The sequence below is a fragment of the Carcharodon carcharias genome, chromosome 5 (genome assembly GCF_017639515.1).
Source record: "Carcharodon carcharias isolate sCarCar2 chromosome 5, sCarCar2.pri, whole genome shotgun sequence".
Taxonomy (NCBI): Eukaryota; Metazoa; Chordata; class Chondrichthyes; order Lamniformes; family Lamnidae; genus Carcharodon; species Carcharodon carcharias.
Window position 1 is genome coordinate 141646209 of NC_054471.1, and position 25555 is coordinate 141671763.

Consider the following 25555-nt stretch of genomic DNA (forward strand, 5'->3'; position numbering starts at 1 on the left):
TCCCAAAAATTTAATCAAGAGCATTATTTGGAACTGACATGAAGGAAGGCACCAAGTGAAAGAAAATTAAAATCCCTTGCCCAATGCCCTATCATCCCTGCCCCTGATCACCACTCTCTGGTTCCGCTACCACCTCTGTTCTTGGCCAGCACACCACCTATTAAAATTAAGTACTAATAGCACTGTGGGCAATGACCCAGACAGATTGTAGCAGAGTGCTGCAATCAGTTATGGTGATACCTGGGCTCAGATCAGGCACTTGAGACTCAATAATCTTTCTTTACTTTAAAGCTGCGTAATTCACAAGTCAGATGCAGCACAAACAAATACTTAAGTTGGCAAACTTCATACAATAATCAATTCAGTCTCATTTGCATTGTGGTAAAAGAAAAATGAAAAGGCCCATTCTTTCAGTAATAGTGGATTGTCATCTGCTAGCCCATAATGAAAAAAAATAAAGTCATCTGCCTGTAAAGGCAGGTCCCCTGTTCATTTCTCAACGCCTCACAGCCTTGAGCTTTCCTCTTCAGATGCACATAGAAGCCTCCCATTTTCACTTTACAGTTCTCTAACATTCTCTTTCTCTTTCTTGGTTTACATCTCTTTAATCTTCTTGCAATTCCCTCCTTCAGTAAGTTCCCATTCCTGAGAAATGGTCAATCCAATCTTGTTCCCTTTTCTTAATGATACTGATTAACAATCCTGAAAACTTCTTTATTGCTCATGTTCTTTCCAACTGATGCGCTCCATCCTTCTCCAAAATCGCAGTTCACAACTTTCTAGTCTTTGTATGTGTTTTCCTCAGGATCCACGCTTCAGCCCCATACAAGACTCTCCACATTTCTTAAGATCTCTACTCCTTTCTGTGCTGAGCAATTCTTTATGTTTGGAGAATGCATTCTTTGTCATTGTTGTGATTTCTTTATGGCAGTAACTATCTTCTGACAAGATGCTTCCCATGCACTTAAGTTGTGACTTCTGTTCCAGCTGTTGACCATTTATCCTCTGGTGTGTGAAATATTAGAGCTATAAAAAAACCAAGACCAGGAAAAACAGAAGGATGTGATGGAATCCCTGCAGAAATGATAAAAGGACTTGCAGAGATGTAACAAGAGAATTGATAAATTTAAGTAAGGAGAAGTACACTACAGGAGAATCGCCAGAAGACTTTGAAGATAACAATGGTCCCAACGGAGAAAGCAAATACCATGAAATGTGTAGCGCATCATACCATAACTTTGGTTAGACATGCAAGGTAATGTTAAAGATCAAAATAAATAGATTAGAAGCCAAAGCAAGTCATCACACAGCTGTGATTAATTTGGTTTACAGAAGGGTTTGGAACCAGAGAGGCTATAGCAGTGATGAGAGTGTTAAGTGACAGAAGCGGAGAATATCAGCAATAAGTGTATGCTTTGCGGATTATGAAAAAGCTTTCAACTGGGTAAACTGGCAACTGATCAGAGTTGATTGGAGAGATAAAAGAATTATTATGGCTCTGTACATGGGACAGACTGCTCCAATCAGGGCAACAACTGGTGAAACTGAATATGCTGTAATTGGGTGTGAAGTGAGACAAGATTGGCTACTATCTTTAATATCTATATGAAGCCATGATAAAAGAAGCAAATGATGAATTGCAGAAAGGTGTCTAAGTAAGTCAATTAGTGAAAGTAGTGAGATTTGCAGAGAACAGGCTGTTGTAGCTATCCCAGCAGAAGCTCCACAGATACTAATTGATAGAATGAAAGAAAGCTTATGGTAGGAAAATTAATGATAAAAAAAGAAAGTTGTGATGATTGGAAGAAATAATGGTGGAAAAACAAAAGGTCAAGATAGATGAAAAAATAAGTCTATGGAAAGACAAACGTAAACATGAGGATGAATAAAGTAAGTAAAAAAACAAAATCAGACAATCCCTGAGATACTTAGTTTGGAAATAAAGGGGAAATTATAAAGGATTTGCGAAGTAAGATTTACACAGCACAAGTGGACTAACTGGATAACTCATGAGTGACAAAGTTACAAATAATATATGATCAATACATTATTTAGAGTATACGACAATGATGTCTCCTCACCTTGTACTCTTTTATTTAGACCACATGTCTCCTCACCTTGTACTCTTTTATATCACACAAGAGGTAACCAATTCAAACTAAATTGTAAGAATCAAATTCAAACCATAATTTTAAACACTAAGTGCTGGTACACAAATTACAGCTGGATCTCTATGAACCTTATTACCTTACACTGTACTCTCTTCTCAACTAGGACATCAATCCCATAACATTTAAAAATTATGTCTCAGAAATTGCATTACATGTGTCTAAATAAGCATCATGTGCAATTTGCCTGAGACAGACATGATTTCATATCATTATATAGAATATCTGATAATAGGTCTTAAAACACAATCACTTAATAATACATTAACAGTTCAAAAGTCAAACAGGATTATTGCAGTGATATCAATGCCATTAAGGTTAGCGGATAAAATGAGGGTAAACCTGTGATAATTAACTTTCTCTTTAGAAGAATCAACTACAAATGGCAATCAACTGAAAAATAAACAAATAATCAACTAATTATCTGGTTATCAAACTAACCAATGTGGTCATGGTATATTTCTGTACACACATCTGAACTGCTCGCTTCAATCCCTGTTCTCCATAAAATTTTACACAATTTCTGTTTACAAAACATCAAACACATTACATAATGTTAAGTATCCTAAAATATATTAAAATTCAATGGGTAAGACAGTTAAATTCCAATTTTTTAGCTTTCATTCAACAACAAATATTTTAAAATATACCAACATCGACAATGTTCTTATATTTAAAGGGCATAATCACATGGGTATTGTAGAACTGGAGGGTATGAATACAAAATTGGCAAATCTCAAGTGTGGCTAGAGATCACAAACTTTACCATTCTTGCACAACAGCAGATAAATTGAACTGTAGATACATATAACAGACTTCAATCAAGGCTGACTGGCAGATTGGATGGTTTAGTTAATTAGTGAAAATAATTTTCACTGAAGCAGTGAAAGTCACCCCTCTTTGTCAATTTAAAGGTGAAGCTAAGCAGTCTCAATGTAATCCCAAGCAGAGTGAGCCCAAAGCATAAAACTGCCCAAAACTCAGTACCTAAAATTTCAATTCGAGCACTTGGAAGTCACACATTTACATTAGTGAAGTAGGGGTTATTCTTCCAAGGCTGCGGTTAAGGCATATTGTTTGAGCACTGCAAAGGAATCTTTACTTTGCATTTGCCTATGCTGTCTGTACTTGACCTTAAAGTGTCTAATGCTGATATAACATAAAAAGTGCAAAAGAATTGAATTCTTTGTTAAAGGCTTACTATTTGAAAAATTTGAATAAGGTCATAAACAACAAGAGGAAAATTTAATCACTTAGCATCATCATTTAAACTGACAGTCTTTAAGGAGGTGAATTTAAGACATAGATAATACTATGTAAAAAAGACCTCAACAGTGCTTGTATCCGGTTGCGTAAATTAGCTGCTCATTGGCTCTTACCAGTAATAACGTTTAAATGACCATCAATGTTCAAAAGGCAACTTTGATCACACAAGGGCAGATTTCCCAATCGGATAATCTGTCCTCTAGACAGTAACGGTCTTTTTTGGCTCGGTACATCCTAGCTTCCTATATTTAATTCAAGGAGGATGGTAAATTTTATACAACAACAGAATTATCTGGAAAAACTCAGCAGGTCTGGCAGCATCAGCGGAGAAGAAGAGTTGACGTTTTGAGTCCTCATGACCCTTCAACAGAACTAGGTGAATCCAAGGAGAGGAGTGAAATATAAGCTGGTTTAAGGTGGGGTGGGAGGAGAGAAGTGGAGGCTGGGTGTGGTTGTAGGGACAAGCAAGCAGTGATAGGAGCAGATAATCAAAAGATGTCACAGACAAAAGAACAAAAGAACACAGAGGTGTTAAAGTTGGTGATATTATCTTAACGAATGTGTTAATTAAGAATGGATGGTAGGGCACTCAAGGTATAGCTCTAGTGGGGGTGGGGGGGCATAAAAGATTTAAAAATAATGGAAATAGGTGGGAAAAGAAAAATCTATATAAATTATTGGAAAAAACAAAAGGAAGGGGGAAGAAACAGAAAGGGGGTGGGGATGGAGGAGGGAGTTCAAGACCTAAAGTTGTTGAATTCAATATTCAGTCCGGAAGGCTGTAAAGTGCCTATTCGGAAGATGAGATGCTGTTCCTGCATTTTGCGTTGGGCTTCACTGGAACAATGCAGCAAGCCAAGGACAGACATGTGGGCAAGAGAGCAGGGTGGAGTGTTAAAATGGCAAGTGACAGGGAGGTTTGGGTCATTCTTGCGGACAGACCGCAGATGTTCTGTAAAGCGGTCGCCCAGTTTACGTTTGGTCTCTCCAATGTAGAGGAGACCGCATGGGGAGTAACGAATGCAGTAGACTAAGTTGGGGGAAATGCAAGTGAAATGCTGCTTCACTTGAAAGGAGTGTTTGGGCCCTTGGACTGTGAGGATAGAGGAAGTGAAGGGGCAGGTGTTACATCTTTTGCGTGGGCATGGGGAGGTGCCATAGGTGGGGGTTGAGGAGTAGGGGGTGATGGAGGAGTAGACCTGGGTGTCCCGGAGGGAACGGTCCCTATGGAATGCCGCCTGGGGGGTGAAGGGAAGATGTGTTTGGTGGTAGCATCATGCTGGAGTTGGCGGAAATGGTGGAGGATGATCCTTTGAATGCGGAGGCTGGTGGGGTGATAAGTGAGGACAAGGGGGATCCTATCATGTTTCTCGGAGGGAGGAGAAGGGGTGAGGGTGGATGCGCGGGAGATGGGCCGGACACGGTTGACGGCCCTGTCAACCACCGTGGGTGGAAAACCTCGGTTAAGGAAGAAGGAGGACATGTCAGAGGAACTGTTTGAAGGTAGCATCATCAGAACAAATGCGACGAAGGCGAAGGAACTGAGAGAATGGGATGGGGTCCTTACAGGAAGCAGGGTATGAGGAGCTGTAGTCGAGGTAGCTGTGGGAGTCGGTAGGCTTGTAATGGATATTGGTGGACAGTCTATCACCAGAAATTGAGACAGAGAGGTCAAGGAAGGGAAGGGAAGTGTCAGAGATGGACCACGTGAAAATGATGGAGGAGTGGAGATTGGAAGCAAAATTAATAAATTTTTCCAAGTCCCGACAAGAGCACGAAGCAGCACCGAAGTAATCATCGATGTACCGGAGAAAGAGTTGTGGAAGGGGGCCGGAGTAGGACTGGAACAAGGAATGTTCCACATACCCCATAAAGAGACAGGCATAGCTGGGGCCCATGCGGGTACCCATAGCCACACCTTTTATTTGGAGGAAGTGAGAGGAGTTGAAAGAGAAATTGTTCAGTGTGAGAACTAGTTCAGCCAGACGGAGGAGAGTAGTGGTGGATGGGGATTGTTTGGGCCTCTGTTCGAGGAAGAAGCTAAGGGCCCTCAGACCATCCCGGTGGGGGATGGAGGTGTAGAGGGATTAGACGTCCATGGTGAAGAGGAAGCGGTTGGGGTCAGGGAACTGGAAATTGTTGATGTGACATAAGGTGTCAGAGGAATCACGAATGTAGGTGGGAAGGGACTGGACAAGGGCTGCCCCTTCGCTTCCTCTCTCCTCACTCCTTTCAAGTGAAGCAGCATTTAATTTGCATTTCCCCCAATTTAGTCTACTGCATTCGTTGCTCCCAATGTGGTCTCCTCTACATTGGAGAGACCAAACGTAAACTGGGCGACCGCTTTGCAGAACACCTGCGGTCTGTCCGCAAGAATGACCCAAACCTGCCTGTCGCTTGCCATTTTAACACTCCACCCTGCTCTCTTGCCCACATGTCTGTCCTTGGTTTGCTGCATTGTTCCAGTGAAGCCCATGCAAACTGGAGGAACAGCATCTCATCTTCCGAATAGGCACTTTACAGCCTTCCGGACTGAATATTGAATTCAATAACTTTAGGTCTTGAACTCCCTCCTCCATCCCCACCCCCTTTCTGTTTCTTCCCCCTTCCTTTTGTTTTTTCCAATAATTTATATAGATTTTTCTTTTCCCACCTATTTCCATTATTTTTAAATCTTTTATGCCCCCCCACCCCCACTAGAGCTATACCTTGAGTGCCCTACCATCCATTCTTAATTAGCACATTCTTTAAGATAATAGAACCACCTTCAACACCTCTGTGTTCTTTTGTTCTTTTGTCTGTGACATCTTTTGATTATCTGCTCCTATCACTGCTTGCTTGTCCCTACAAACACCCCTCCCCTCCACTTCTCTCCCACCACCCAACCTTAAACCAGCTTATATTTCACCCATCTCCTTGGATTCACCTAGTTCTGTTGAAGGGTCATGAGGACTCAAAACGTTAACTCTTTTATTCTCCACCGATGCTGCCAGACCTGCTGAGTTTTTCTAGGTAATTCTGTTTTTGTTTTGGATTTCCAGCATCCGCAGTTTTTTGTTTTTATCTCTGTGGTAAATTCTATGATGCATCAGGGGGACAAACATTCACAATTTTGAAAATAAAGCCAACCATTGCCAGGTGAAGCTCTCTAATCATTATTTTTTATTAAATAACATTCCAAACATATTAATCTCTTCCTTATTACAGCTTCGGCATATGGCTCCTGAATGTACACCCAATCTATATACTTTAATTCATAAAAAAATACTGTTAGAAAGGCAAAAATTAATAAATTACTTGCACCTAGCTCTTATTAACTTGTGCAAATATAATTTCAATAGATTACCATCTCTGAAGTACAACCTTTGGGCCATATTTCAGCTAAAGGTTGTATTGCATTCTTTGAAATGTGTTCTTGAAGAAAGCAAATTGCAATGAGTCAGTGATCTAGGCTGCCAAATTCAACAAGTGACATCTTTAATATAGAAAAACATTCCAAGGTGTTTTACAGAAGGCATAATCAGAGAAAAAATAGACACACAACAAAAACAAAAGACTGTGTGTTATGAACATATGAAATGAGTAAATAAAGTGAGATATTGTCCATACATTTCATTCTTCAATAAAGAGAGCTAACCTGGATGTTAATATTTAACACTCATAACCCACAATTTTCATTGCAACACATTTAACTTTACAATTAACATTCTGGCATGTGCTTGATCACAACATTCTTTTTATGTCAGAGATCAAATCCTACCCTTGAGATGAAGATCAGATTAGGTGAAGAGATCAGTAAATCTCCCCACCCTGCCCAATTAGGATAACATCCAATCCTAGAAACTGCAATTTTACACATTTGCATTTGAAGGAAGAATTGTTCCATTCTCAATTTACCACAAACTAATCAATTTACACATTTGGTGTCCTAACTTGAACATATGCTATAAACATATTCATTCACAGGATTTATTGCCCATCCTTAATTGCCCTGAAGAAGTCGGTAGTGACCCACCTTCTTGAACCGCTGCAGTCCACATGGTGTAGTTACACCCACAGAGCTGTTAGGAAGGGAAATCCAGGATTTTGATCCAGTGACAGTGGAGGAACAAGATTATGTGTTGCTTGGATGGGAACTTGAAAGTGATGGTGTTCCCATGCATCTGCTGCCCTTGCCCTTCTAGGTGGTAGAGGTCGCAGGTGTGAAAGGTGCTGTTGAAGGAGCCTTTGTGAGTTGCTGCAGCGTATCTGGCAGATGGTACCCTTTGCTGCCACTGTGCATTGGTGGTGGAGAGAGGGAATGTTAACGGTGGAGAGTGGGGTGCAAATCAAGCGGGCTGTTTTGTCATGGATGGTGTTGAGCTTCTTGAGTGTTGTTAAAGTTGCACTCATCCAGGCAAGTGGAGAGTAGTCCATCACACTCCTGACTTGTGTCTCGTAGATGGTGGACAGGCTTTGCGGAGTTAGGAGATGAGTTACTCGCCACAGAATTCCCAGCCTCCAACCTGCTCTTGCAGCCATAGTATTTATATGGCTGGTCCAATTCAGTTTCTGGTCAATGGTAACTCCCAGAATGTCGATAGCAGGGGATTCAGCTATGGTAGTGCCATTGAATGTCAAGGGGAGGTAATTGGATTCTGTCTTGTTGGAGATGGTCATTGTCTGGCACTTGTGTGGCATGAATGTTACTCGCCACTTGTCAGCTCAAGCCAGAATGTTGTCCAGGTTTTACTGCATATGGACATGGACTACTTCAGTATCTGAGGAGTGGCGAATGGTGCTGAACATTGTGCAATCATCAGCGAACATCTCCACTTCTGATCTGATGATGGAGGGAAGGTCATTGATAAAGCAGCTGAAGATGGTTAGGCCTAGGATACTGCCCTGAGCTACTCCTGCAGTGATGACCTGGGACTAGGCTATTTGAGATGGCACTTAAGAGTCAAACACATTGCTGTGTGTCTAGAGTCACACACAGGCCAAACCAGGTAAAAACAGCAGATTTCCTTTCTTAAAGGACATTAGTGAACCAGGTGCGTTCTTACCACAATTCTAAATCCTGGAGTTTCATGGTCATCATTACTGAAAGTAGCTTACCATTCCAGATTTACTTCCACTCACTATGCAGCAGCAAAAGAAAAAGGAAAGCACCTCAGCTGGAAGTGCCGTGGCGATCCCTAGTGCGATGGAGGAGGCGGGGGGTGCACCAGCGGGGAGCTCACATACAGCACCTTCAGCTGGGAGCAATCAAGGGAGGACATTAGTATGACCAATTTGGATTTCCAGCATCCGCAGTTTTTTGTTTTTATTTATATATTTTTAGGACATTAGTAGGACCAATTAGGCACTGTTTAATGTCAATGTTCACTTTCATGCTTTCAACACTGCATGGCATTCCCTTGCTGGTGTCCTTACAACCACGGCATTGTGCTGAACATGATCCAGCCCGACATTGTTGGAGGTCCAAGCTTCCTTTGTGCCATCACCAGAGACTCTACAAAACTGTTTTCGCAGCCCAAATGCCTTACCCAAACACAAGAAAGTACACAAGTGAATCAGCAAGTCCCAGAGAGGCTACTTGTTCTCCGATTGTCGTGAATAGCAGTATATAGCAATGTGTGGACGTTTGTCAACACCTACCTGTTGATTTGTGAAGAAAAAAGGTTACAACCATTCTGTATTGGCAAATTAGCTGAAAAAAATTTTCATCCGCTGACATTAAGCCTCACGTAAACTCAGGACTTTTTTCTGCTGAGATATTTTGATAATTATCTTTTAAAACTTACCTCAGCTCTGTCCACACCCTATAGCATGTAAAGACTTTAAACAAGTCTAGTCAAATAACCACCTTAAGGTAGGGGAATTATTCACAAGGAATTTGCTTTCTCCTATCCGAACTGTAGGCAAATAAATCTGCCTTTTCATGCAGTAGGAGATCAAGGAAAGGGACCACAGTCATTGTTCAAAGACAGGGATGAAGCGATAATAAAGACGATGTCTATTGCATAAATATGTAATAATGATAATTGCACTAAACTACATTGCTTCCTGCTGCTCTAAGTACATTTCACTGTCATTTACTGCTTCAAAAACAGGATCAATCGTATCAATCTAAACCCATTTAAGATACATACTTCACTGTTATTACACATTTGACTGAGTATCTTTCTGTGTATGTTTAATTGGATTCCCAACATTAATAAAATGGAAAAGCATAATTATTCCTAAAAAATAAACACTTAAATTCAGTTGTATTGAGCAAAGAATTAATAACCCATCTAACGCTGAAACCCTTTATCATGCCTTTGTTGAGCCTGAGACTCAACTATTGCAATGCTCTCCTGCTGTCCTCTCACCCTACCTCCCCCACTTACTTTGTAAACTTTCACTCATTTAAAACTTTTCTGCCTGTATCCTATTCCACAACATGGCCTGCTTACCAGCAGAGCTATCTTTACTGATGTGCACTGGCACTCGATCTCCCAATGAATCTTGTTTAAAATCATTGTGTTGAAATTTAAATTCCTTCATGGTCTCGTTCCTCCTAATTTCTGTTACATCCTCCAACTATATAATTCCCCCATCACCATCCCTCTTCAACCATCTAGAAATAAGTCACCTCGGCTCATGGTTGCACTTTTTTCCCATACTGTATCAATTGTCATTGCTGCGCAGTAATGAGGGAGAGTGCTGAATTGTCAAAGGAGCAAGTCTTTCAGATGAGTTGCTAAAGGATGGCCTTGCTTGTCAGTTCAGGTGGAAACGAAAGATCTTACGGCAATTTTTTTAAAGAACAGAAAGTTCTCCCAGTCCTCTAGACAACATTCACCCTTTGGCCAACACAAGGTTATCTAGACATTCACCTTACTGCTGCTTGTGGGATCTATGTGCAATTGGTTGCTATGTTTGCCCACAATACAACAGTAATACACCCAAATGGCTGTGAAATGGTTTGGAACATTCCAAGGATAAGAGAAGCACTATGAAAATACAAGTTCTTTCTTCCTAAATGGCAACTGCCAAATTTATGGCAGTGCAAGATATCTTTCTCGATGATGGTACAATTAATCTGTCAGTTTCAATATATCAAAAATCAAAACTTGTGGTTTAATCGATGCTGATGTCATGTTTTGATAGGCTCTATGGTGGTGACACAAAAGAGCTTTACATATACGTTACAGCATCACCCAATCACTTAGTAACTTACAGGGAATAATACCTGTTAGGGTACATCTAAAGACTGTCAAGTATAATGTATGCCTATATGGAGTTCACAATATCATTGACCTGGTATTTGACAGTGGAGTGTTAAGAAAGTAACACATAATAAAGTAAATACTATACACTGCAGTTAACATTCCTGCTGGGTCATTTCCTTCTGCTACTATAGGAAGTTGTTTATTTAATGACCAAGATTGCTCCATATTTCACACAAACCTGGTGGCATTGCCTTCAGTTGTAACTTCACTTTCATATCAATGTTGAAGTTTGGCAAACTACAGTGTTATCTTTATACTGATATCCCCAGGCCTGCCTTTATCACAGACCTGAATATCAATAATCTTATAATCTTTGCAGGACTAGTTACTCAAAAAAAAATGACGAATTTCTAGCTCTTTTTGGATGGTGCAGTAGCTCAGCACACTAAGTGCTGTGGACTCCTTTTTCCATGATGTCCCATGAGATGCATTATCAGTTCCACAGCTGGTAACAGGCAGCAATGACATTAAAAGAAAAATATCCCCACCGTATGCAAACTCATAATGAAAACAAGGCCATCATACATTAACTAGACAACTTCACTTCAAGAGACTGTACTGGTATCTCAGTGATACTTCTTCACCAATCTGATGACATGTCACTGCAGGCCATTCTTGTCACCTTCTATTGGCCAACACAGGCAGAGAGAGGCCTTTCAGCACATCGCTAGTCAGAGCAATCAGCTGAACAAAGGAGCAGGGATGCAAACATTGTGGGAAACAAAATACAAAAGGTAAAAAAAATATATCATTCCCTCCTGCACAAGCTACCAAACTGATCAAACTAAACTGCACTAAAGACTGATAGATTTCCATGTGGAACATTGTACGTGAAACACTATGTTAACCTCAAGATGTTTTACCAGGAATATGTCTTTCATTTTAAACACAGCTACCTTAACAATCACATATAGCAATGAATTATATTGACAAGAAAATTAATAGGTGCCAAAATATCACTGGAATTTACTGTGGAGGATGGAACAGTGAATTCTGAGTTTATAACAAAAATAAGGGATGCAAGGTGAGGTTTCTCAAATTAGATATCAATAGAGCCTCTCTGAGTGAGAATACCGAGTTACTGCTGTATTATCATAGAATCACTCTCAAATTTTCTATTAGGAATCAGCAGGTCATGATTCAGAGCATGAACTGAGACTGTTTTTCCTTCCTCTTCTATAGCAAAGTTCTGCAGAAAAGGAGTGGAACACAGTTAAAAGTATAATAGTAAAAGTGCCAGATAAAAACATGCCCAACATTAGCAAGTGGAGACAAATAATGTTAAGTAATTGAATAAATTAATTTGAAGTGAAATAATCCTGAAAAAGGACCTTTGCAAGGAGAAAAATGGTAGAACAGAATGATAGAAGGGTACAGGTCAAAAGGAGGCCATTTGGCCTTTCAAGCCTGAGCTGGCTCTTTAGTAGAGCTATCCAATCAATCCCACCTCACTTCTATTTCCCTGTAGCTCTACAATGTTTTCCCATTCAGGTTTTTGTGCGATTCCTTTGAAAATTCACTATGAAATTGGCTTCCTCCACCCTTCCAGACCACAAAACTCAGGGTCGATTATTCGCGGAGTCGGGCTGACTCCGGAGGCCTGTAAAAATGGCAGCTGTTACCCAGATATAGAAGTCCTGCCCCCATTTCCAGCAAATACTATTTTTCCTGGCAGGGGTAGGGGGCAGGGTGTGAATCACACAGGTGGGAAACCCAAACTTAGTAGGGCCATTTGAAATTAGTGCCAAGTTCAAACATACCCCATTTCCACTGTTCCAAGGGCGTAAACCCATAGTGTGGGAGTCACAACTTTATGGAGAAGTTGTAAATGCTTGCGAAGAGCAGATAAGGTCTGTTAAAAAGTGTCATAATCTGAAGTTATTTAAATCCTCAGCCCTTTAAATATGAAAAACGGCTGCAACTGTCAGAGAAAAGAAAGACTCATAGTTGCAGTTCCTGATTAACAGGCCATCTGGTGTAGCTTAGAAAAAAACCATGTCCATTTCTGCAATTTCATTGGACTTCAAATTTGACGTTTACCATGGGCTATTATTACAAATGACCCCATTGTGAATGCTTGGCTGAGTTTCAAAAGCTCTAAAGCTACTCATCTCAGCAGGGGGTGATTTTACATTTTGATGTCAGTTTTAAGAGGCCATTAAAGGATCAGCTGTCTTTAATGTGATTTCTGAATAGAAGTTTGTTTGTTTGTTTGCTTATCAGATTGACCACTTGAGGGGATTTATCTTTGACTGGTTTCATTAATGAGAGTTTTTTCAGTATCAAGTGTATATGGGCTGAAAATCTCAGATTATTAGAGGTCTAATTTTTTTCACCTCCATGTGCCTCCTGAGCTGTGCCCATCGTAAATACTGAGTGAGTGGTTATAGAGGTGGCATGGAGGTTATGAGTGGCATAGGGTTTTTTTATTCATTCACGGGATGTGGGCTTTGCTGGCTGGGCCAGCATTTATTGCCCATCCCCTGTTGTCCTTGAGAAGGTGGTGGTGAGCTGTCTTCTTGAATTGCTGCAGTCTATGTGGTGTTGGTACACCCACAGTGTTAGGAAGGGAGTTTGATGATTTTGATCTAGTGGCAGTGAAGGAACGGTGATATATTTCCAAATCAGGATGATGAGTGACTTGAAAGGGAACTTACAGGTGTAGAGTTCCCATCTATCTGCTGCCTTTGTCCTTCTAGATGGTAGTGGTCGTGGGTTTGGAAGATGCTGTCTAATGAGCCTCGGTGAATTTCTGCAGCACATCTGCAGTACTACTACACTGCTGCTACTATGCCTTGGTGGTGGAGGGAGTGAATGTTTGAGAATGTGGTGCCAATCATGCAGGCTACTTTGTCCTGGACTGTGTCAAGCTTCTTGAGTGTTCTGGGAGCTGCACTCATCCAGGCAAGTGGTGAGTATTCCATCTCACTCCTGACTTGCGTCTTGTAGATGGTGGACAGGCTTTGGGAAGTCAGGAGATGAGGTGGAATGAGGGTACAAATGGACATGAAAGTGGCATGGGGGTGGGTTCTGAGGACTTGAGAACCTAATAACCTTTCATCAAACTGGCCCAAAGTTTCAGAGAACAAGGGCGGGTCTTTTAACCAGCCCACCGTGGCACTCACTCACCTCTGTGGCCACCTCCGCAGGTGGCAGGCCTGACTCAATCATGCCCCTCTCTTCCCCCAGAGTGAATCATGTATGCGAGATTCGTTTCCACGGAGATAGGTTTGCCAAGTGGGGAGATTGCCCAACTCAAGCTTCCCGCCTCTATCACAAAAATAAAAGTTTCCTTATTTCACTTCAGATTCTTTTGCCGATTATCTAATGATCACCTAAAATCTATCCACTCTGGTTACTGACCCCTCTGCTTTGTGGAAATGACACTTCTGCTAGTGGAAACAGTTTCTCCTTGCTTAGTCTACAAAAACTCATGAATTATGGGTTTGTTTTAGAAAATAGAGAAAATTAGTGGACAACAAAATTACCTCAATTCAGAAAATGCATGACCATTGATTCAGGAGCGTTGTAGCTGAAAAGGTAAGGTGGTTTTTAAATCTAAACTGAGTCTCAAAAGTATAAGGATGTAAAGGAAGTTTGTTATAAATCATGTTTTGAACTGTTAACCTTATCAAATAAAAAGAGGCTGTATTTGTTTTATTAACTTGTGATCAGAATGCATTTCTGTTTCTATAGGACAAATTCCAACTCAACAAGTTGCTTCTTGTTTTTTTTCCTCTCTTGATAATAAATCATACATTGTTACTGAGGCACAGAATATTTTCAATGTGTGCCTGTACAATATATTCATGTGTGACCCCTGTACCTGTTCTTTTCCCCCAACCCCCACAGAATGGCGCAGTTAAGTGAGGAATTTGCTCAGAGCGTCAAATTTATTATAATATGGGTTAGGGGTGGCGGGGCGATTTGGAGAATATTAACTATCCTGGAGAGCGCTGCCAATAGCCACCAACACCTCTTGAAACTGCCCTTGAGGTTGTAAAACACAATTCCATTTTGGTCATAACTCTGGGCCTTCAGAGTGCAGTCACAGCCAGGAATTCTCTGGAGGTGCTCCTGCACCAGTGCCATAACTTCATCAGAAGTGCAGCCGTTACCCAACTTAAATGCATGAATTGGCTTTCAGCCACATTTCCAGTCAAGTTACAACAAAGTAGCAGTGGTTAGAGGAAATTCAAGTCCAAAGTTTCTGTCCTTCTTAGTCCTCCGAGGCAAGCAATAGAAAGGTTCTTTTGGTCCAGGTATGAGATCCAGGACCACACGTTGATTTGAATGTGACACAGATATGCATGATGTTCTTGCGGTGGTCACCAGCTGCACATTAAGGGAGTGTAAATGATTCCGATTTATTAGGAAGCCTGGCTGATCTGATGGTCCTTTGACTGACAGACGAGTGCAGCCCAACACCCCCAGACCTGCACAAATCCTGTGAGTGAAGCCAAGCCAATAGCCCTTCGGGTGTGACTGGCCTCATCCGTGTCAAAGTGAAAATAGTTGGGGGCCTTGGCAAACGAGGCATCAGGGACCAGGGTGGTGCAGTTCAGGATACAGGTCATGAAATTCTGCAAATGTCACCAGCAGATACCTGGAAGGAGCCAGGCACGAAGAATCTGAGGCCTCTAGTGACCTTGACAGAAACGGGCAATGCAGCAATGCATGGGCACATGGTCTTCTTGGGTGAAGGTCTGATTTCGGAAGGCAGCAGATGTCTGCAACCATCCACTACAAGAGGCTGTGTTTTCTAAGGCACTGCTGTTCAGGGAAGTCGAGGAGGCTGACCCTTGACATAAAGACCTTGTTGGAGGTATCACCTTCTTAAGGGTGCAGCTCTCTGTCCATCCCCTCTGTCCCATGCAGCTGCAGATATCTGTGCAGAAGGCAACTGATGCTGGAGTTGCTGCCTCTGTCGCTGTGGCTCTGCGCTGGATCAGTTGCTGCTGCTTCTCAGGAGGCTACATTATCGCAGCCCAGGTAGCCCTCATGTTGCAGGGAAGGTTAAGATTGAGCTGAGTGTATTCCAAGGCACTTGAAAATTACTATACAAAGTTGCTGGTCCCAAAGAAATCAGTGAATTTAAGCTGAAAGGATGACTCTGGTCAGCATTAGCCTTTCACTGTGGCGAGCATGTAAATTTCAGTCCACGATGACTTCCTGCTGTGCACTCATCTTCAGTGACCTGGCAAACTGCATAAACAGTATGGAACACATCTGTTGGCTGGGAAAATTAGAATGCAGGGTTAAAAAATTCTTTTTAATCATCTTAATTGGTTTTCCACCAGATCCAAAGGAGTTCCTCGCTGGCACCGGACAAAGCTGGAAGTAGCCAGGATGGACATCAAGAAACTGACCTCAAGTACATTTCAGGAGATTTAACTTCCCATACGCATGCAAACCAGCTTCCCATTCGCATGCAAACCAGCTTCCCATTGGCAGAGAAAAATAGCCCCCCAAAGTTCTACGCCATCAGGATAGCCTTGCTTGAACCTTGATCTCATTACAGCCTTTGGTCAAACATGGACAAAAGAGCTGAACTCCCGAAGTGAGGTGAAAGTGACTGCCCTTGACATCAAGGCAGCATTTGACAAACTGTGGCATCAAGGAGCCCTAGCAAAACTGGAGTCAATGGGAATCAGGAGGAAAATTCTCTGCTGGTTGGAGTCACACCCAGCACAAAGGAAGATGGTTGTAGTTGTTGGAGGTCAATCATCTCAGTTCCAGGACATCACTGCAGGAGTTCTTCAGGATAGTGTCCAAGGGCTAACCATCTTCAGCTGCTTCATCAGTGACCTTCCTTCCATCATAAGGTCAGAAGTGGAGATGTTCACTGATGACTTCACAATGTTCATCACCATTCGCGACCCCTCAGATACTGAAGCAGTCCATGTCCAAATGCAGCAAGACCTGGACAATATCCAGGCTTGGGCTGACAAGTGGCACGTAACATTTGTGCCACACAAGTACCAGGCAATAACAATCTCCAACAAGAGAGAATCTAACCATCACCCCTTTACGTTCAATGCCATTACCATTGCTGAATCCCCTATCAACATCCTGGTGCTTACCATTGACCAGAAACTAACTGGGCTAGCCATATAAATACTGTGGCTACAATTACAGGTCAGAAGCTAGGAATCCTGGGGCAAGTAACTCACCTCCTGACTCCCCAAAGCCTGTCCACCATCTACAAGGCACAGGTCACAATTGTGATGGAATACTTTCCACTTGTGTGGATGAGTGCAGCTCCAACAACTCCCAAAATACTTGACGACATTCAGGGTGAAGCAGCCTGCTCGATTGGCACCCCATCCACAAATATTCACTATCTCCACCACAGTGACAGCAGTGCATACCATATGCAAGTTGCACTGCAGAAACTCACCAAGCCTCCTTAGGCAGCACCTTACAAATCCATACCCACTACCATCTAAAATGGAAGCACCACCACCTGCAAGTTCTCCACCAAGCCACTCCCCACCTTGGAAATATATCGCCATTCCTTCACTGCCGTTGGGTAAAAATCCTGGAACTTACTCCATAACAGCACCATGGGTGTGCCTATTCCACACGGACTGCAGCGGTTCAAGAAGGCAGCTCACCACTACCTTCTCAAGGGCATTTAGGGATGGGCAATAAATGCTGGCATAGGCAGCGATACCCACACCCTGTGAACGAATAGAAAAAAAACGCTGCTTTGTCCAATATTTTAACCATTAATCCATTTGAAGTAGGTTGATATAACTATTAAACTAGTGGACAAAACAATGTTATTCGAACATGTTAACCATTTCAGTCATGATATCTTCCCCAGGATGCAGCTGCAGCTAGTAATTAAGAAGGTAAATGGAATTTTGACCTGTATTGCTCGGGGTTGGAGATTAAAAATAGGGAAGTCTTGATACAACTGTAGAGGGGGTTGGTGAGGCCACACCTGGAGTACTGTGTACAGTTTTGGTCCCCGTATTTAAGAAAAGAAAAACTGGCATTGGAGGCAGTTCAAAAGAGATTCACCAGGCTGATTCCTGGGGCGATGGGGTTGACTTATCAAGAACGGCCTTTATTCATTACAGTTTAGAAGAATGAGGGGTGATCTTATTGAAACATACAAGATTCTGAAGGGTCTTGACAGGGTAAATGTTAAGAAGATGTTTCCACTAGCGGGGGAATCTGGAACAAGGGGACATAGTTACAGAATAAGGAGACACTCATTTAAAACTGAGATGCAAAGGAATTTCTTCTCTCAGAGGGTAGTGAGTGTCTGGAATTCTCTGCCCCAGAGAGTTGTGGAGGCTAAATTACTGAAAGTATTTAAAGAGGAGGTAGATAGAGTTTTGAAATATCAGGCAGTTGAGGGCTATGAGGAGCTGGCACGAAAGAAGGGTTGAGGCCTGGGGCAGATCAGCCATGATCTTATTGAATGGTGGGGCAGGCCATAGGGGCCAAATGGCCTACTCCTGCTCCTATTTCTTATGTTCTTATAACAGTTCTAGATAAAAGCTATGAAAATGCATACTTTCTTGAGCCTGCAAATAATTGTAATTTAAGAGATCATGCTTTATGTGATACTGTCAATTATTGCAAAAATGCAAAACCAAAACATAATTAGCATATCTGAGAAGTTTTTGTACCTGTAAAAGAATGTTAAGTTAATTTTAAACATTGCACAGTGTAAAATTTATTGCATAGCAGGATTAAAATGGAACATTACCCTTTCTAAATTTCTCTTTCTAAATGTCTGCAGTGCATTCTTTTGGCTTGTACATTTTCTCCAGATGGTGATCAAGACCACAGTAGAAGACATTCCTTAGAGGGCACCTGCCATGGTCACTCAGCACTAGTAAAACTGCAGTTGAATTCATGCAGTATGACTCTCACAAACAGGATAAGCATCATGGGGGGCGCCAAACTCCCATACACAGGAACGATGGCATTGAAAGTGGAAACCAATCGTATTTATGGGTTTTCAGGAGGATAAGGTGACTGTGACAGGGGCAATTTCACACTTCTAAAATACAGTGCATATCGAAGTAAACTTGTCTTCAGATCACAAATATTTTCACTTTTTTCTTTCAACCACTATGCTTGTTGTTGACCATTATTAATCAAGTTGAAATTCGAAGAGTAGCACTCCTTTGGATTGTATTAAAGTTACCTGTTGCCTGTTAAAGCTCCTTCAAACTACCATAATAACTGAACTTTTTCCGCCAGTAGTGGTCAAAATGTGCAACTGGCCTTGAAAGGAAGCAAATCACATTGCAAAATTAACTGTAGTTACTACAGTGAAATAATTATGAAGGCATATTTTATGTTTTATATTTGTTTTGTATCAGTACAGCGCAATTTTTCAATCTGCTACTTGGCCTATTTAAGTCCCACAAGCTAAATAGAGGAGTTCAGATTTTGGAAGTCTCATAAGACTATAAGACGTAGGAGTAGAAGTAGGCCATTCGGCCCATCGAGTCTGCTCTGCCATTCAATGAGATCATGGCTGATCTAATGATCCTCAGCTCCACTTTCCTGTCTTTTCCCCAAAACCCTTGATTCTCTTACTGATTAAAAAGCTGTCTATCTCAGCCTATTCACTTAACGACCCAGCCTCTACAGCCCTCTGCGGTAAAGAATTCCACAGATTGACTACCCTCAGAGAAGAAATTCCTCCTCATCTCTTCTTAAATGGGCACCCCCTTACTCTGAGATTATGCCCTCCAGTCCTAGACTCTCCTACAAGGGGAAACAACCTCTCAGCATCTACCCTATGAAGCCCCCTAAGAATCTTATATGTTTCAATAAGGTTGTCTCTCATTCTTCTAAACTCCAATGAGTACAGACCCAACCGACTCAACCTCTCCTCATGAGAAATTCCCTCCATCCCTGGGATCAACCTAGTGAACATTCTCTGGACTGCCTACAATGTCAGTATATCTTTCCTTAGTTAAGGGGACAAAAACTGTTCATGGTATTCTTGGTGTGGTCTAACTATTGCCTTGTATAGTTTTAGCAAGACTTCCCTATTTTTATACTCCATTCCCTTTGAATGAGTGCTGCTCTCCTCAAACACACATTAAATATATGTAAAACAAAAACAGAATTACCTGGAAAAACTCAGCAGGTCTGGCAGCATCGGCGGAGAAGAAAAGAGTTGACGTTTCGAGTCCTCATGACCCTTCGACAGAACTTGAGTTGGAACTCAAGTTCTGTCGAAGGGTCATGAGGACTCGAAACGTCAACTCTTTTCTTCTCCGCCGATGCTGCCAGACCTGCTGAGTTTTTCCAGGTAATTCTGTTTTTGTTTTGGATTTCCAGCATCCGCAGTTTTTTTGTTTTTAAATATATGTAGCTTCTCACAGCAGTACTAATGTAATGTGATGAATGTTTGACTTTATGTTAATTGAAAGCAGCCAGAAATTACATCTTTCCTTGTTCTAAATGTACCAATTGTTTATCAGGGCACTATTTTTCCAAACAATAGGCTGCCTCAATGGGCAGCAATCCAGCTTTGTGAATAAAGTTCAATCCAGGGTATTTTTTTTCCTGAAACAATCCTGTCCAGATGTTACTTGTTTTCGACTCCAATTATGCTTTAAGGCATCTTAGCTGTTAAAATACCTTAAAATTATTAGCAGCAAATTTGAATATTCTAATATGTTAATTACCTCTAGAATAATTTCGGTGGGTAGTAGGTCCGATTATAAATTCACAAAAAAATTAATTTGTCACCAAACAAAACACCATCATATTTATTTGTAAACTTATAAAATGTTGACCACAGAGAATATAAGTATCTAAATCAGATTCTAACTAGGTTATGATGCTGGAACTCTAACAAGTTTTCAATTATGTCAAACTTGATACATCATTGGGATTTACTAACAAACAGGTTAACTCATGGAATTCAATCCCAAAAGCAATGGTAAAAATTACTTGCAATGAAAATAGAATTACAAGTGTAAAAAGGACAGCAAAACAACCAACAGGGTATCCAAAGCTCACCTGGAAGTCATATCCAATAAGGAGCCTAATGTTTATTTAATATCTCCTTTACTAAATTGGCTTGCCCTAAATACAGTGCTGCTGGACTGGTTGCATTTAGGAATACAAGGTCAATACACCTAAAAAAGGGACCACTGCAGGCTGCCACCAAAAAGGTGTATTTTAAAAACAACACTAACTTGAATATGGAGTCAGGAGGTGCAGGAGTACTCCTCGGACTCCACTATAATTAATGTCATAAACATTAACTGCTATAAACTGCTGCCTACCACTGCTCTTCTCACCAGCAGCAACCCCCATCTCACTAATCTCTGACTTACTTGTCCTCCCATTCGCTGTGTTGACCCCGCTTGGTCTTCCGTCCAGGCACCCCCTGCCACTTTCTCATAGTTCTGCCCCTTTCCCAGTCACCATATTCTCTCTCTCTCTCACCTACCACTCCCAACCACTACCCCATTCTTCCAATATATTCGGGTTCCTGACAAATTTGCAGTCATTTTGCCAGAATTCTGCTGAAGTCTTTACAGGAGTCTGGCATATGGCTGTGGAATTTCAACCTGTATTAACCAGTTAAATAATTCAAAACATCTAGCTTAGCCATGATTTTAACAGAAGACCTTGCCTAATCAACGGCACAAAAATGAGAGATGATCATATGCCCAATTTTTCAATAATATCCACACTTATATGATAAAAATGGAAAATGGCAAGCCAAATGTCACTGCAAAAAATTGGCATAGTTCTTTTTTAAACAAAATGCTACTCTGAAGCAGAATGCTTAGTGTACCACATAACCAGATTGAGATGATGCCGTATTTTTCCAATTACTGCATTTATTAATTTATAGTGGTAATCAATTGTTGATTATTACTCAATGACCATGCAGTTATTGTACCAGAGTCATTGATCCTTCAGTGTGAAATTTCATAAAGTATCACAGGACGGTGTACACTGGCCATTGATGTCCATACTGCTCATGGCTGTTGGTAAAATAGAAAAGGGCGCAAATCTGAATAAAACAATTTTATGAAGCTTGTAACATATACTATATTATTTACTGAAAAAAAATCCTTGAGTGATTTCAAGTGCGTTATCTCAGCTCAATCAGATAATTGTTATATGACATTCAATTTTGGCTCTTAATGTTTATGGCATTATGTCTGAGCTCAGCTTCAGGTTATACCTTAATAATTACACCCAGGTGTTAATGATTATTCATTTAGCAATACTTCACTGTTTGTAGTTACCCATAATAAAACTGGACTTTTTAAATAACAATTTTAATTATACATTTGTTCAAGTATAGCAAAACTCTTTCAGAGCTGAATAGACTATCTTTTAATGTACAGTGTTCACCTGCCAACACAATGGTACTTTTACTGAGGATAATGTAGCATTACAGAGATAAAGTAACAGACTTCAAAAGGTTAAACAACTATTATTAGAATTCCAATGTGCCAAAGCTCCTATATGGAAGAATATAAATAAGAATGATGTAAAGAGAAAAAATCTTGGTTTACTTTCATTCACCTGCAATACTGCAACGGGTTTGAGATTACATCATATGTTATAAATTAGATAACCAGGTTAGTGGGTAAGCTTTTCCTTTTGTCTTTTCCACTTGCAGAGTTTTGTTCTATAGTACTCAAGGGAGTCTAACAAGAGCTTGAGATTTAATCTTTTGACTTTTCTAAATGATTTACAAAGAAATACAATTGATTTTTAAAAAATTCACTTCATTATAAGTTATACTGCAGACTTGGATTAGTGCTGTGCTATCTCAAGGCATTCTCATTTTACCACACACTATATGCCAAAAGCAATGAATGACTAAGTTCTTGTCTGAAGATGGGGATCCATATAAAATGAAATCTATCCCACCACCCAAAGTCTAACGCTGATGTCATGTGCTAAAATGAGGTATTTTAAGTATTGTATTGATTGGAATGACCTCATGCTATGTGCATTTGGTTGAAATTTCATCTTTTAGTTAGCTTCAATGGAGTCATGAAACTTTTAAGTTAATCCACTGACTGTTGTCAAGTGTAAGTATTAGGCATTATAGCCTGTTGGCAATGAATTAATAGATAGGCTATCAGTACAAAGCTAAACAGCTGTCCCACAAAAAATGAAATAAAATAACCTCAGAGGAAGATGGATATTTCTGCTCACTTAGCGATCATATGGCATCATTTTTAAATCCATTAGAATATTACAGATAAATCAAATTATGGCCAAGATTATATCTTTTTGTGGCCATGTAGAAAATCATCTCAGAAAAAAATAGGGCTTTTACTTACAAGGTTCAATACTCCCAATATGCAATGATGGTGAGCCTTGCTCACCATGAGCACATTTCTGAAAATCAAAGGGAACATTACCCCAATTGCTCGATTATGCTTTCCTGATGGTTGTGGTATTGCACCAAGGCTGCTTTTGGAAAATTGTCCTATGGTCAGGTCAGCAAGCTTCTAAATAAATATCAGTAATCCATGGACTGTGTGAACTCAGCTAAACGTCAATATAATTTGCCTCACTCACTCCATTCTCTCCATGGAACTGGGCAAGATGTACTGAACTTTAAGACATAGAATCACAGAGTCACAGAATTGTTATGGTGTAGGAGGCCATTCAGCCCACCGTGTCTGCACCAGCTCTCTGAGCATTTTAACTTAGTGCCAATCTCCTGCCTTTTCCCCATACCCCTGCACATTGTTTCTATTTAGATAATCATCCAATGCCCTCTTGGATGCCTCAATTGAACCTGCCTCCACCACACTTCCAGGCAGTGTATTCCAAACCCTAACTACTCGCTGTGTGAAAAAGTTTTTGCAAAACACTTTAAAACCGTGCCTTCTGGTTTTTGATCCGTTTACGAGCGGGAACAGTTTCTCCCGATCTACTCTCTCCAGGCCCCTCATTATTTTGAAAACTTCCATCAAGTCTCCTCTCAGCCTTCTCCTCTTCAAGGAAAACAGTCCCAACTTCTCCAATCTTTCCTCATAACTGAAGTGTCTCATTCCTGGAACCATTCTCGTAAACATGTTATTTTGCGACAAATTTGACAATTCCCTGTTCTTTACCAATCACCAATCTCCCACTGTGAAGGAGAACCTTTACAATCTTTTTGGCAATCATATGCTCTTCTTTATTCAAAGTCATTTAATTTGCTAATTCAAAATGTTAGAATGAAGTTCCCAGAATTATTGGATAATTCAAATCTTCTAGCCCAGAAAAACAACTTCAAATTATTAGGAGTAAACTTCCACAAGTAGTGAAGTACAGAGAGAAACTGAAAATGAATTCGCAAATAAAATATCCATATACTAATGTTGGTAATAAAATTAACCACTTCCATTTTCTGTGTTTAGCAGTTAGTTAAAACATATCATAATACCCAATGCACAAGTCAAACCTTTCTATAGGTGTTTATGACCAACGCCCCTTTAACACAACTTATGCAATGAGTCAGCAAAGGACCATCTGGTAAAACACAGAAGCACACATTTCATATCAGTTTGCATGTTGATTTTAACTTAAATTGTAATTTAGTCAGTGGGCTGAAGCCTGATGAGAGAGTTCCAAAGAAAAGAGTTGAAACACCTGAGGAATCTTTCACCAGTTGCACGGTAGGGCAAGAGGGCACTCAGGCTGAGGACATAAGAAAGTTAGAGCAGGATTAGAAGAATCCATAAGCAAGGAATAGAATTTAGAAATAAATGCACTGGGGGAACAATGAGTCAATGAGGTTCCGTGGGATAGAGATGATAGTTGGGGAGGATATAAATTCACAACAAAAGCAAAAGATATAAATAAAAAGCAATAAATTATTTTTAAAAAGCTGATGAATTCATAATTTTTAATAACAATTATCTTTGCAAAACAAAGTTTGGTCTATTTAAGACAAAATCATATTTGGACATCTTGCTATTTGTATACCAGTTACTTGACTGATGGTCAGACTCTATGCCTTTATTTAGCAGTTAACAAATATGGCTGAACCTTCAACAGCACAGAACTGACAAGATCGAAAATTGAAACCAACATGAACTCTAGGCAATGGGATTACAGATCACAATGTCACCTTTTCAATTCACAAAACAACAATTTAGAAAACAATGGAAGCCCTCCTGCAACGTGTTTAGTAAGTGACAATAAAGATGTACATACGAACATACGAATTAGGAGCAGGAGTTGGCCACTCAGCCCTTTCAGCCTGCTCCGCTATTAGATCATAGTCGATTTAATTGTAATTTCAACTCCACATTCCCACCTACCCCGATAAACTTTCACTCCCTTGTTTAACAAGAGTATATCTACCTCTGCCCGAAAAATATTCAAAGACACTATTTCCACCACCTTTTGAGGAAGAGAGTTCCAAAGACTCTCAAGCTCTCAGAAAATATTCTCCTCATCTCTGTCCTAAATGGGCGACCCCTTATTTTTAAACAGTGGTACTAGTACTGAGTTCTCCAACAAGGGGAAACATTCTTTCCATGTGGACCTTGTCAGGACCTTGTATGTTTCAAACAAGTCGCCTTTTACTCTTCTAAACGCTAGTGGATAAAAGCCTAGCCTGTCCAACCATTCCTCATAAGACAACCCACCAAATCTAGATACTAGTTCAGTAAACCTTCTCCGAACTGCTTCCAATGCAATTTCATCCTTCCTCTTAAATAAGGAGACCAATACTTTACACAGTACTCCAGATGTGGTCTCATCAATGCCCTGTAAAACTGAAGCATAACCTCCCTATTTTTGCATTCAATTCCCCTCGCAATAAACAGTAACATTCTATCAGCTTTCCTAATTATTTGTTGTACCTGTATACTAGCCTTTTTTAAATTCATTTTC

The 25555-nt window shown here is 40.6% G+C and overlaps 1 protein-coding gene across 2 annotated transcripts in view; it reads right to left on the reverse strand.

Moving 5' to 3' along the window:
• The window catches only part of bach2b (BTB and CNC homology 1, basic leucine zipper transcription factor 2b), a 317454-nt gene that overhangs the window by 151474 nt on the left and 140425 nt on the right, over window positions 1-25555 (reverse strand). The window lies entirely within an intron of this gene.